Source organism: Mytilus edulis, chromosome 12 (genome assembly GCF_963676685.1).
Source record: "Mytilus edulis chromosome 12, xbMytEdul2.2, whole genome shotgun sequence".
Lineage (NCBI taxonomy): Eukaryota > Metazoa > Mollusca > Bivalvia > Mytilida > Mytilidae > Mytilus > Mytilus edulis.
Window position 1 is genome coordinate 46,252,165 of NC_092355.1, and position 14,274 is coordinate 46,266,438.

General features: G+C 32.4%; 1 long non-coding RNA gene across 1 annotated transcript in view; it reads right to left on the reverse strand.

The window, feature by feature from the left end:
• Window positions 1-2,527: 2,527 nt before the first annotated feature.
• The window catches only part of LOC139498600 (uncharacterized), a 28,925-nt gene continuing 17,178 nt past the window's right edge, over window positions 2,528-14,274 (reverse strand). The window contains exon 2 of the long non-coding RNA XR_011657971.1: window positions 2,528-2,821. This is a non-coding gene — a long non-coding RNA (uncharacterized lncRNA). The remainder of the gene's footprint in view (window positions 2,822-14,274) is intronic.

Below are 14,274 nucleotides of genomic sequence, written 5' to 3' on the forward strand. Positions count from 1 at the left end.
GAAATTTTTTTTATGAATCATCTCTATCTATTATAGTAACCAAAATGTCTTTGAAATTTCCAATTCAGAGGCTGCAACCCAACAACGGGTCTGATATCGGCCTTTTAAAATTTCAGGGCAGAAAGAAATTGACCTGATGAACATTTCTACAGATGTCAGATTTGCTATAAACGCTTTCGTTTCAGAGATATAAGCCAATTATCAAGTTCTATTTTAGCCATGTCAATCATCTTGGTTGATACATTTTTTAAACTAAATACCCTAAGGATGATTTATGCAGCGGTATACCGATGTTGCCTTTATTTATGCTAATTATGTTTTTGTTTTGCTCTGTAGTTTCAGAGGAGACGAATTTGTTGAAGACGACAAGAAGTGATGGAAGTAATATGAAAAGCTAACTGAGCCTATCTTGTCTAGGTGAGCTAAAATACAATTCTTTTTCTCAATTTGAACAACTTATAGAATTTTCTTGAGAAAAAAAAAAGTAAACGAACACAAGTGTTATAATAAAGGGCTGCGCTTTAGCGATGATACGCACGTTGCTCTTTTAACTTGTCTTTTATGCTTTAAATGAATTTATATGATCAACTAGAAATATATATACAAATCAAAAGGGATGTTACATTAATATATTCACCAAAGTTTCATAAAATCCCCCCTTTTTAAGTATAAAAATTCATTACTTAAGAAAACGTAAAATCTAAAATTTATAAAAATGGAAAGGGAGCTTATGTCAATAGATATAAACAATTTATCAAAGTTGCATAAAATTTTGTGAAAGTGTTAGTTATTATCCCAAAATTGGAAAATCCCCCCTTTTTTAAGCATAAAAATTCATAACAAGGAAATGTAAAATCTGAAATTTATAAAAATTGAAAGGGATCTTACATCAATAGATATAACCAATTCACCAAAGTTTCATGGACATTAGTGAAAGCCTTTTTGAGTTATTGTCCGAAGTGTTGAAAAGCCCCCTTTTTTTTATGAATAAAACCCCATAAATCCAAAACTTAAAATCTGAAATTTATAAAAATTGAAAGGGAGCTTACATCAATAGATATAAACAATTCACCAAAGTTTCATGGACATTGGTGAAAGCCTTTTTGAGTTATTGTCCGAAGTGTTGAAAATCCCCCCTTTTTTTTTATAAATAAAGCCCCATAAATCCAAAACTTAAAATCTGAAATTTATAAAAATTGAAAGGGAGCTTACATCAATAAATATAAACAATTCACCAAAGTTACATGGGCATTGGTGAAAGCCTTTTTGAGTTATTGTCCGAAGTGTTGAAAATCCCCCCTTTTTTTTTTATGAAAAAAGGCCCATAAATCCAAAACTTAAAATCTGAAATTAAAAAAAACCGAAAGGGAGCTTACGTCAATAGATATAAACAATTCACTTGAGTTTCATGGAAATTGGTGAAAGTGTTTTTGAGTTATTGTCCGAAGTGTGGACGACGGACGGACGGACGGACGGACGGACGGACGGACGGACGGACGGACGGACGGACAGACAGACAGACGGACGGACGGACGGACGGACAGACGGACGGACAGACGGACGGACAGACGGACGGACAGCGGTATACCATAATACGTCCCGTCTAAAAGACGACGGGCGTATAATAAAAACTAGCAAATATATATAAAAACATGCATAATTTCGAAATTTCATATACCTTAAAGCTGAGATGTGGTTATGATAAGAAAAAAATATGAGACATATTACCATTCATAGGTGTATCCTAGCATTGCACAACATCATGTTTTCTCTGACTGTTAAATACGTATTTACACTAAATCCATCGGATGTTTGATGCGTAAGTTTTGTGATATTTGAGTCTAAGATGCAGAATTTTTAAGTAGTTGTTATTGGCTACAATACCAAAATGTAAACGAGAGTAAACCCAGATCAGTACCGCTGTGTGTTTTTGTGAGATGTTTTTTTTTGTATCGAGTTTTCAAATGATTTTTATAGTTTTCAAATGCTTTTTTTTAATAGTTTTCAAATGCTTTTTATAGTTAATTAGTATGTTGTATTGGTAACCCACTGTCCCAGATTAGACATATTCCAGCAATTAGCTTATTTGCATAGATATCTGTCCCAAGTCAGGGCTATTTGTTGTCGTTTGTTGATGTATATCATATATTTATTTTTCGTTCATTGTTTTGTACATAAATCTTTTGTTAGTTTTAACTTTTGAATTGTATAACGTATGTCATTTTTGGACTTTTATATGCGGTATGGGTTTTTCTCATTGTTGAAGACCGTACGGTGACCTATAGTTTTTAACTTCTGTATCAATTTGTTTTTATAGGGAAAGATTTCTCATTGGCAATGGTACCACATCTTTTTATTTTTATATCAACTGTTCTCTAATCTGAACGAATAGATTGTGAAATACATACCTCTTGGACGTACTTTTGTTATTTATTGAAGAAATAATCGTATAGTTCGTTTTAAAAAAAAAAATTGTTTGTAAGATAAACTACTAGTATATAAGTCACAAAACAGAAGAAAGTACAAATTAAATGTCATATCATTTATCAATTTGAATAAAAGATAATTGTTGTGATAGTTTCTTTTTTTGGATACATTGAAAGTTTTGTTGTAGATAATCAGACAATGTTCCGTGATAATCAGACAATGTTCCGTGATAATCAAACAATGTTCTGTGATAATCAGACAATATTCCGTGATAACATGTATCGCATCCACAAATTCATTAATCCATTGTAACAATCACGTACGTCGATATTTGGGGGACACATTTCTTCTATCTGTTTGTGGATATTTTTCTTGTCTAATGAAATAATTCGCTCTGCAAAAAATAAATGGTAAATTATAAAAGGGTACTAAAAACAAGAAGTCCGTCATTCCGATTATCGTTATTATACGAATAAAGAAGATTACCATAAAACTAGAGAGAAAAACAAACGATTGATTGGTTTGTAAAAATCTCCTTTGAAACTACTGTGCAAAAATTCTTTAAAAGTAAGTTTGATTTTTCCTTCTTAAATGTTTCCTTCACAAAAGGCGTGCTTTAATTTTCGACTCCTTAAAACACAGCCATTGTAATTAACTTGAAAAAATAGGACATAATGGTCACACATTAGTTTTTCGTAATGTCTCGTATATCGTTACATTTATCGCAAATCTGTTGAAGGTTCATCATGACAAAATGGACCTATACCGAAAATTTCAGAAAGATCAGTTTGACCCATATCTAAGCTGTGTTCTGTAAAACATTTTGGGGGATAGCTACATGTATTGTCATCCCTTGAAGTCCGTCGATTTTAAACGGCAACAAACAGCATGGACACTGTTACTGAATAAAGGTAACAGTAGTATACCGGTGTTCAAAGGTCATTAATCGATTGCGAAAAAACACATCCGGGTTACAAACTAAAACCGAGGGAAACATATCAACTGTAAGAGGAAAATAAACGACCAACAGGAACACTAAAGTGAACAAAAATAAACCCTTAACATACATAGAACGAACTATTTGATAACAACTGTCATATTCCTGAATTAGTACAGGACATTTAAGAACAAATGGAGGGTTGGTCTTGGTTTAAGGGCTAGCCAAACCTCCCGCTTTATGACAAGGTTAAAAAAAAACACTACGTAACAGAAATACAGATCAAACACACGCAAGAACTTTCACGACAGAGAATCGCACAAACATGTAATATACTACAGTAAAGTAATAGTCGTAAAACATGTAAACTGCAGAACAACAACGAATACCACAGGATATAAAAAAAGCAGTTACGCGCTCACGTAAATCACATGCAATTGTGAACTTTATGCAATTATTTCCACAATACTATACAAAGAGACCACATAGCGGATTTTTGTCAACATTTTGTGATTTTTGTAATCTTTAAACAAAATTAACGGTAACTACAGACGACGACGAACGACAAACGATTGCGATAGCACACATAATCCTCGGGCACCTAACACATCTGCTTGGTGTGATCTACAAATTACATGCCAAATATAAAAAGAGGCTTCAAGAAGCCTGAATCGTTCACCATTTCATTGGGTCCCATTAGACTTGATTATGAAATAAAGTTCTATCATGTGCAGACATACAGAGAGTAAATACCTTTAATACTAATTAAGTTTGATTAACTTCAGTGATTATTATTCTCAAAAATGAATATGTTTACGATAGGGTTTTGATACAAACTTTGCCCTTACTGGCGGCCATTTCTATCTTCGGATAAGCTCAAAACGTAAAAACTCTTTTTAAGGACCTGGATTCTTGGTACACATTGTTTATCTTTACTAAGTTTAAACTTAGTCATTTCAGCGATCTTGAGAAGATTTTGAACATTGATTTTTTTGTCAAAGTCCCTTGGCGGTCATGTGTTTTAACCAATGTTTAACTAAGTAACAGCACTTGAATAGGACCTTATATTGCATACGTATATCAAGTTTGTATCAATTCTGATAAGTGGTTGTTAAAATAAAGATGAAAATGTTGTTTCCCATATTATAGTGTTTCGATGCTCACAAAGTAGCAATGCTAAGGTAGTCGTTAAAGATGATATAGCGATGTCGTTATTTCGTTATTATGACAAAAACTTTGAAAAAGATGTCGTTATTTCCACATAATATGTCGCTTATTACGACATAATTTTTTTTAATGACCCTTATCGGCTTCCGTAGTCTGGCGAGATCTAAAGGTGGCCCCATTATTATCAAATGTTAAGGTAGTTCACCTAATTAGAGACTAAGCATTATGGCATGGTATTGGTTGCAAAAATTCGATTATTTTCATTTAAATGCAATATTTTATATTTAATTGGTATATTTCTTCATCTAAATGCAATATTTTTTCATTGGAATGGTATAATTTTTCATTTAGATGCCATATTTTTTTATTTAAATGGTATAATTTTTCATTTAAATGGTATAATTTTTCATTTAAATGGTATATTTTTTCATTTAAATGCAATATTTTTTATTCAAATGGTATAATTTTTCATTCAAATGGTATAATTTTTCATTCAAATGGTGTAATTTTCATTCAAATGCAATATTTTTTATTCAATTGGTATAAAAAATCATTTGCTTGCAATGTTTTTTATTCAATTGATATAATAGTTTTTTATTTACTGGTATATGCAATAATTGCATTATGGGAAATTCTTTGACGACATAAGGTCAAATTTGCAACAACGTTTGTGATTGGTCGATAATTGTTTGGATTTCTCCCCTTTCTTTCTAAACATGGGAGACCTATAATTAAAAAAAAAAGCATCAGAATATCGCCCCTCTAACTAAATCTGGCTTTCATGCGAGTCCTGTACTGGCTGTTTTATAAAAATCTTGAATCCCAACATGTATTTCTATTGCAAAATGTCGATGGTCACAACGTTCGGCCGGCCACTTTTCAAAAACTTCCAGTGTATATAGATATATATGCAAGTATACCTCTTTTAAAATAGATTAGACTTAAAAGGGTTTCACACTAGTATTTTTTTTTGGGTCCTTTATAGCTTTCTGTTCGGTTTGAGCCAAGGCTCGAGCCTCCTTGTTGAAGACCGTACTTTGATCTATAATGGTTTACATTTACAAATTATGACTTGGATGAAGACTTGTCTCACCGGCACTCATACCACATCTTCTTATATCTATATACAACGTAAACTAGACGTTTTTCAGACTGTTTTCTTTATCATTTTAAATCCTTTGCCGCGCGTTGTGTCTGTTTGATAACTCAACTTGAAGAACAAGATTTATTTCAGTTCTAGTTGTTATTAGCTTTGAGCTAATTTCTAGTAATTGCAAATACTCTTATGTCAGTGCTTTTTCTATTATCTTAAAATCAGTTTTTTTGTATGTGTATCATTTCTATCTTTTGAGTTAATCTAATTGCAACTGATTGTACAGGTTGCTATTTTACTGTACTGTTACACCACTGTCCCAGATTCGGGATGGATTGAGTGCTCACAAACATGTTGTACTGTTACACCGCTTTCCTAGATTAGGGGGAGAATTTAGGATCCCGCTAACATGTTTAACCCCGCCACATTCTGTATGTATGTGCTTGTCCCAAGTCAGAAGCCTGTAATTCAGTGGTTGCCGTTTGTTGCTTTGTTATACATATTTGTGTTCGTTCATTTTTTTGTACATTAATTCGGCCGTTAGTTTTCTCAAATGAAATGTTTTACATTTGTGATTTCGGGGCCTATTATAGCTGACTATGCGATGCATGCTTAGCTTATTGTCGAAGGCCGTACAGTGTTGATTTCTGTGTCATTTGGTCTCTTGTGGAGAGTTGTGTCATTTGCAATCATACCACATCTTCGTTTCTATATCAACCCTGCCATATTCTTTATTTACCTGTCCAAGGTCAGGAGCCTGTAGTTAAGTGGTTGTCGTTGGTTCAATGTCTCGACTTATATTTGATATTTTGTAAATTGTTTTGTCATGTAAAATTAGACTGCTAGTTTTTTCGTTTAAATTGTTTACATTTTCATGTTGGGCCTTTTATATACGACTTTACAGTATCAGGTTTTTGTCATTGTTTAAGGCCTTACGACTGTCTATAATTGCTTACACCCACTTCATATTTGAACTCCGGTGGATAGTTGCCTTTTTTTATATTATACTAGAACACACCCGCGAAATCGCGGGCATATACAGATTGTGAACTGTTGTAGAATGATTTTTTGTATTTAGATATTATGTATGGAGAATTTCATAAAAGCCTTCTCCCTTTTTCAAAAGTCCGATATGTAATTCCTTTCTGTTAAATTCAATTATTTTCGTGTTTCTGGCCTCAGACCACAATTATTCTTCTCATTTGCTACAATGCATCTTTTGGTAAAAGTCAAATTAAATTAAAAATTTGCACCGCTTCAAACATGAAATAAATGTTACTGCTTATATATAATAGATCATTATTAGTGTAATAAAATATGCTTCTTGGACAATCCATCAGTGCTTTTGTTCTTTTGAGAGCCTTATTAACATGCCAATGGTAGGATATGAATCTTGTATTATAAATGACTACGACCGACTAATGCTAATTTGAGGGGTGGTCGGAGGGGTCCTGATCCCGAAATCACGGACTTAAAACCATGAAATCCCGAGATGCAGAATTTAAAGATATTCATATCCCGAAATCCCGAAATCGAAAAATATATTCCCGGATCCCGTAAGGACCAATCCACAAATCCCGAGCTTAAAAACACCCGATCCCGACGTCCCGAAAAAGGTCCTGCCTCCCACAAATCTCTACCCTACTTTCATTTTTGCAAAATCAGTACTTTCACTGTCAACTATAAATTTTTATGCCCCATTTATGGGCATTATGTTTTCTAGTTTGTGCATCGGTGAGTTCGTCCGTTCGTCCGTCCGTCTGTCCCGCTTCAGGTTAAAGTTTTTTTTGGTCGAGGTAGTTTTTGATGAAGTTGAAGTCCAATCAAATTGAAACTTAGTAAATATTGTGCCGATGTGGCATCCGTGTACTATGGACACATTCTTGTTTCCACATGTTTTACTTATTTTAATATATAATGCAATTGGCATGACCCCTTAAATAGTAAACATTTTAAAGAAAGCAGTAGACAGAATACAGTGAGTCTCTATATATTAAAGTAGTATAATCGTAGTTTACATGTAGATAAACGCGAAAAATAATTGTCCTCTCTAAGGAGGTATACATAATAGTTGTGGTTCTTGCGATCTAAACACCATGATATGGAGAACGCTCTGGTTGGCTTATTTATATTTCATTTTTGTTATCTATCATACGATTGGTTGTACTTGTGCATGTTTCAGACCGGAAATCTTATCTATGACTAAAAGTCAGTCTGATGACGGAATCAATATCCGGACTTCTTTTTTGTCGTTTTTCTCCAAAAATAACTCAATCTGAATAATCATAAGAATGGATGACAAATGCGACTATGCATGTTACCTTTAGCGAAACTCGAATCCCCATACGGAATTTACTGACCCCATATATACCGTATTACGTCACTAGCACACTATGTAACGAATTTATCTTACCGACTATCTTTACGTGTAAAATTTAGACCAGTGACCTATCAAAATGAGCAAGTCTTCAATACAATTAGCATTAACATGATTTAGAAACTACTCCATTGATCCTACAAAAACAGATGCCAACAATGACAACTTGTTAGATTTAAATGTGTTTTATGAATTTATTTCAATCTTAATCATCAATTTCTTCGTCTGTCGAAACCTTTAAGATTTTTTCTCAGTACTGTTTTGTTTTTCTAAAGGGACGTAACACCACCACTAACCGTGTATGAAATAAGCACCGCCTCCCTACTACCTTATATGGAATATAAAGGGACGTAAGGGGAGAAATCCAAACAATTATCGACCAATCACAAACGTTGTTGCAAATTTGACCTTAAGTCGTCAAAGAATTTCCCATAATGCAATTATTGCATATAAATAAAAAAACTATTATACCAATTGAATAAAAAATATTGCATGCAAATGATTTTTTATACTAATTGAATAAAAAATATTGCATTTGAATGAAAATTACACCTTTTGAATGAAAAATTATACCATTTGAAAGAAAAATTATACCATTTAAATGAAAAATTATACCATTGAAATAAAAAATATTGCATCTAAATGAAAAAATATCCCATTCAAATGAAAAAATATTGCATTTAAATGAAGAAATGTACCAATTAAATATAAAATATTGCATTTAAATGAAAAATGTCGAATTTTTGCAACCAATACCATGCCATAAAGCATCGCCTATATATTTCACAATAACTATACGCAATTTCTTTATTCATAAATATCACACATTATATATCATTTTCCTTTAGATAATACTAAACCTATTAACAAATAGTGTATAATGTATCATAGTCTACGTACAATACAATTTTGTTGACGTCAGTAATTAGTAGGGTTACGCATACATGTGTGAAAAAAAATGTCGTGTTTGTTTTTCTCTCCTACAAAGAATAACTTACTAGTGGAATATGAAGTGTTTTCAAGTGAACTTATAGTGATAGAATGTGACATTTTACAAAAGGAACATTAGTTATTCTTTATGAATTCAAAAAAAGGAGAAAAGAAGGTTAGGAAAAGGAAAAAATCAAGTACACAGAATGTGAGTGGTGAGAAACCAAACAAAAAGGCAGTGACTAATACTCAAAAGTCCTCGTCAAACGTAAACAAAACTAAGAGAAATGTAAACAAAAACAAAACAAATCAAGACTCGACCAATACTGTAAATATGGCAACTTTTAATGTTCCCGTCTACGATACCCCAGTTACTCAAAATAGACAATTTCAACCTTACTCAATGACGCAACCAGTTCAGAATCCAAATTTTACACAACAGTCTCCAAATTCTCCGGCCGTTGGTTTTTACACCAGTACTCCACAGAATATAAACTCTGTTATGCAGCCAATGGTGAATCCTTATTTAGACACAAATTGTAAACTAAACGATCTTTCTCAAAAGGTAAATATGATATTTGACAAAATGTCAACACTTGATGAACTTTCAAACAAGATTTCTACATTTGACAGAGCAGTCCAAAATTTATTCAAAACTGTAGAAAGAGTTGATGATGTTGAGCAGGGTATGAATTTCATAAATGAAAAATTTGAAGATGCAAAAAAGGAAGTGTCAGATGTCAAAGGTGTATGTGCGGGAATTCGAGAAGATGCTGATTCTGCGAACGATGCTATATTTCGCTTACAAAAAGATCTCGATAAACTGTATACAAGACACATTGACTTACAGACGAGATCAATGCGAGAAAAAAATATTTTTTTCCGGAATACCGATGCATGATAAGTTTGAAGAGTCAGAGACCACTGAAAAAGTTCTCGAGAAATTTATGACTGAACAATTAAAATTATGTCGAATAGCTGAATACGACCGCGCCCACCGTTTTGGTAAGGAATATGTCGAACGGTACCCCGATGGATCAGTGAAATTCATGACAAAGCCAATAGTTTGCAGATTTCGAAATTTTAAAGAAAGAGAAATCGTAAGAAAAGCAGCAAAGGAATTGAGGGACACTCACTTCGGTATCAGTGAGCAATTTCCTAAAGAAGTTAACGATAAGCGCAAAGAACTTTGGCCACACTTTCATTACATCCCAGCTCCTTTGTTCTAACAGGGGTGATCTGAGCCGGATCATCCCAACCAGATCACCCCAGTTTGAGTTAATTTGTTATGCATGCTCTCCTTTGTTCTGTAACATTTTGGCGGGAATGTCAAATCCACTATAAAACTTATAATCAATTATACGGAAAAGACTATCTATCAAAATTCACGTAGAAAAAATCCAGTGTATATGCTGGGATTCGAACTTTAGCATATCAAGCCACGACACATACCACTACACCAGGACGACTGGATACGAATTACTAGTAATTTGACATACTTAAAGGAAGCAAGATCTTTTTATAAGTGGGGCGAGTTGTCAAACCTTTTTCGTTAATTACATGAATAAGTGAGTTTTCAGACTGATTGTTCAATTTGATTTTACACTTTTTCAAAAGTGGGGCGAGTCGGTAAACAAGAATGGGGCGATTTTTTTATAAAGTGGCGATATAGTGTGGGCCGATTGGCAAGCGGGGCGAGTTTACATTATTTGATATCTACTCATCGTGTTTGAGGGTCATTAAGGGTATAGATCATATAATTTGTAGAAATATATAAAGTATATTATAATGGTTGTGTGGTATTCTACACTAGATTTTATGAATTGTAAATGGTTTTCCGTCTAATCTAAAACAGCTAGGATGTAAAATAGTTATCCCATTCGGACTTGGTGTGTCAGTGTTAGATCACCCTCTGGCCTCCGGCCATCGGGATGATCTTACACTGACACACCGCGTCCTTGTGGGATAACTATTAAAGAAGCCCGTAGACAACGGAAAAGGGCATTTTTCAAACGGGACCGCCTATTCATCGACGGAGTTGAATATTGCCCATCCAAGAAAGATGATGATGTACCTCGACGACAGTACAACAAACAAGGAGCCCGACCAAAAAAGTTAAACGACCCCGGGCGACGACAAAGGCGCAGTTCACCGCATAACCTTGGAGGAATAGAACACAAAACCGTTATATCAGACGAATTATTTGACACTTGTGACTTTCAATCAAATTATAATAGTGTTTCTGTAGATAAACCCTCTAGCAATTGTATTAAACTATTATCCTTAAATGTTTTTGGTATAAAAAATCGATTACTATACCCTGAATTTAAATCACTGCTGAACACCTATGATATTGTCTGTTTTACAGAAACTAAATTAGATGATTGTGATGTTATAAACTGTGACGAATTTATTTTTAGTTTTAAAAATAGACATAAAATTACAAGCCATAGGTCTGGTGGTATTGCTCTAGGCTACCGGAAGTGCTTGGATAAATGTATTAAAACTTTTGATACCGAATGCAAATTTGTGTAATGGTTTTCTGTTGATGAAAATATTGTATTTGGCATTGTTTACATACCACCTGTTAATACAAATTACACATCAGAAGAAGCTTTTAACGAGATTGATGTTGAATTTCAAAGATTTTCTCAAAATAGTAAATATATTGTACTACTTGGTGACTTCAATAGTCGCACTGTTAATTTGTCCGATTTTTATGATGAAAATTCTGACGATGAGTTTATTGTTCGACATTTTACTGATCAATTTGATTATACTGATGTACATATACTAGATAATTTGAATATACCTAGAGAAAGAAACTCTCCAGATAATGTAGTTAATGGCTTTGGTAGAAAATTGTTAGACTTTTGTAAATCTAACAAAGTTTTTATACTAAATGGAAGAGTAGGTCAAGATGTTAATGCAAAACCTACAAGTAGAAACAATAGTGTTATTGATTATATTATATGTACCTCACATTTTTTACAATTTGTAAGTAATTTTGAAATTGGTGAGTTTTCCAAACTTTTTTCTGATGTGCACTCACCTTTATCATTACATATAGATTGTCAATCATTGATTAAAAATAATGAAATTGAAAACCATTCTGTACAGCAAAATATGATTGGAAAATGGAAAATGGAAAAAATAAATGAATATAGAAAAAATAAATGAATATAGAAAAAATATTGATACAGATAAAGTTGATTTTGTTATAAGCAAGCTGAATACTTATAATGTTACAAGTTAGATACAAAAGGTTTACAGTCAATAAGTGCAGACCTAGAAAATGAACTAGATGTGTATCTTAAGATTTTCTTATTGTTATATGCTGATGACACTGTTTTATTAGCGGATAGTAGCACTGAATTACAAAATATGTTAAACAATTTTGCCATATATTGTAACAAATGGCAACTTAAGGTAAATGTTGATAAAACAAAAATTCTTGTTTTTGAAAATGGCAGACTTCCACAAAATTTGAAATTTTTTATTAATGATAATGAAATTGAGATTGTTAAAAATTATAAATATTTAGGAATATTTTTTTCTAAAAGTGGTTCTTTTTTACAAACTAGAAAATACTTACGAGATCAAGGAATAAAGGCTATGTATTCTATCTTGAAGAAGAGTAGAATTAATAACTTATCTATTGAATGTCAACTAGATCTCTTTGATAAGGCTGTTGTACCTATTTTGTTATATGGATCAGAGATTTGGGGGTTTAAAAACTTTGACTTGTTAGAGCGAGTACACCTAAAATTTTGTAAACTCATTTTACATTTGAAGCAATCAACCCCAGACTGTATAGTTTATGCAGAACTAGGCAGATTCCCATTATTTCTTTATGCCAAAGTTCGTATGATAAATTTTTGGGGCAGAATTATAAACGGTATTTTAAAGAGTGTAAAATTGCTCATGTTCTTTATAAATTATTACTTATAAATTTAAATAACTATGGTTTTGAAAGTAAATGGTTGATTTATATTAAAAATATTTTTAATAATTGTGGAATGTCTAATATTTGGAACCTTCATTTTGCTGACAAATGGGTATCAAAAAGTGTGGAACAAAAGCTTAAAGATCAGTTCACACAATTATGGCAAGCCGTTCTCGTCAAAACTATGTTTAAACTCTTTTTTCGAAAAAAAATACACACTGAGATTTAAAAACCTAAAATAACACATTGAGAAATCGAAATTACACACTGAGATTTAAAAAAATAAAAAACACACACTGAGAATTCAAAATTACACAATGAGATTTTAAAAAGACACACTGAGATGAAATAAATTGAAAAACACACACTGAGAATTGTTAATTACACACTGAGATTTCAAAAATATACACTGAGAATTCAAAATTACACAATGAGATTTTAAAAAGACACACTGAGATGAAATAAATTGAAAAACACACACTGAGAATTGTTAATTACACACTGAGATTTCAAAAATACACACTGAGATTAATATGCAAATTACTAATGAATATTCATGAGATGAATAATTCAACAGATTAACATCTTGATCTCAAGAACTCTTGTCATTATAATGAAATGCGATTCCTTCAACCAACAAAAAAGAACATTCGTAATAAATTTCAAGACTTAACATCGCTCATATTCATAAGTTTGTTGCCTATAATTCAGATCATTACTACCAGTAATTAAACATGTGTCCCTTTTCAAAAGTCTGCCAACTGTTTCCCTGATTTCGCTAGTTAATCTTTTATATTTTTGTTACGTTTATATGCTATAATAGACACTTGAGTAAAAATTTCACTGCATTCTTTTGCAGATTGTTCCAATGTTTTGCTTATAATTTCAATAAAGTTTTTCACCATTTGGTTATATTTTGTAATAAGAGTAAGTGGGTATTTTTCTTGTTCTTGTATTTTTAAAGGTTTTTTATTAATAATTTGGAACCGAATCGAAGGACTAACGAGTTATGTCCCCTTGTTGTTTGAAGCTTGTAATAGATTAAGATTAAGTATGCTAATTAGATATGTGCGCATAAAAAGTGCGCACAAATCTCAGTGTGTAATTTTAAATTCTCAGTGTGTAATTTCAAATTCTCAGTGTGTGTTTTCAGTTTATTTATTCTCAGTGTGTCTTTTTGAAATCTCAGTGTGTAATTTTCAATTCTCAGTGTGTAATTTTCAATTCTCAGTGTGCGTTTTTCATTTTTGTAATCTCAGTGCGTCTTTATGAAATCTTAGTGTGTAATTTTTAATTCTCAGTGTGTAATTTTCAATTCTCAGTGTGTAATTTTCAATTCTCAGTGTGCGTTTTGAAGTTTTTAAATCTCAGTGTGCTTTGTTGTAATTCTCAGTGTG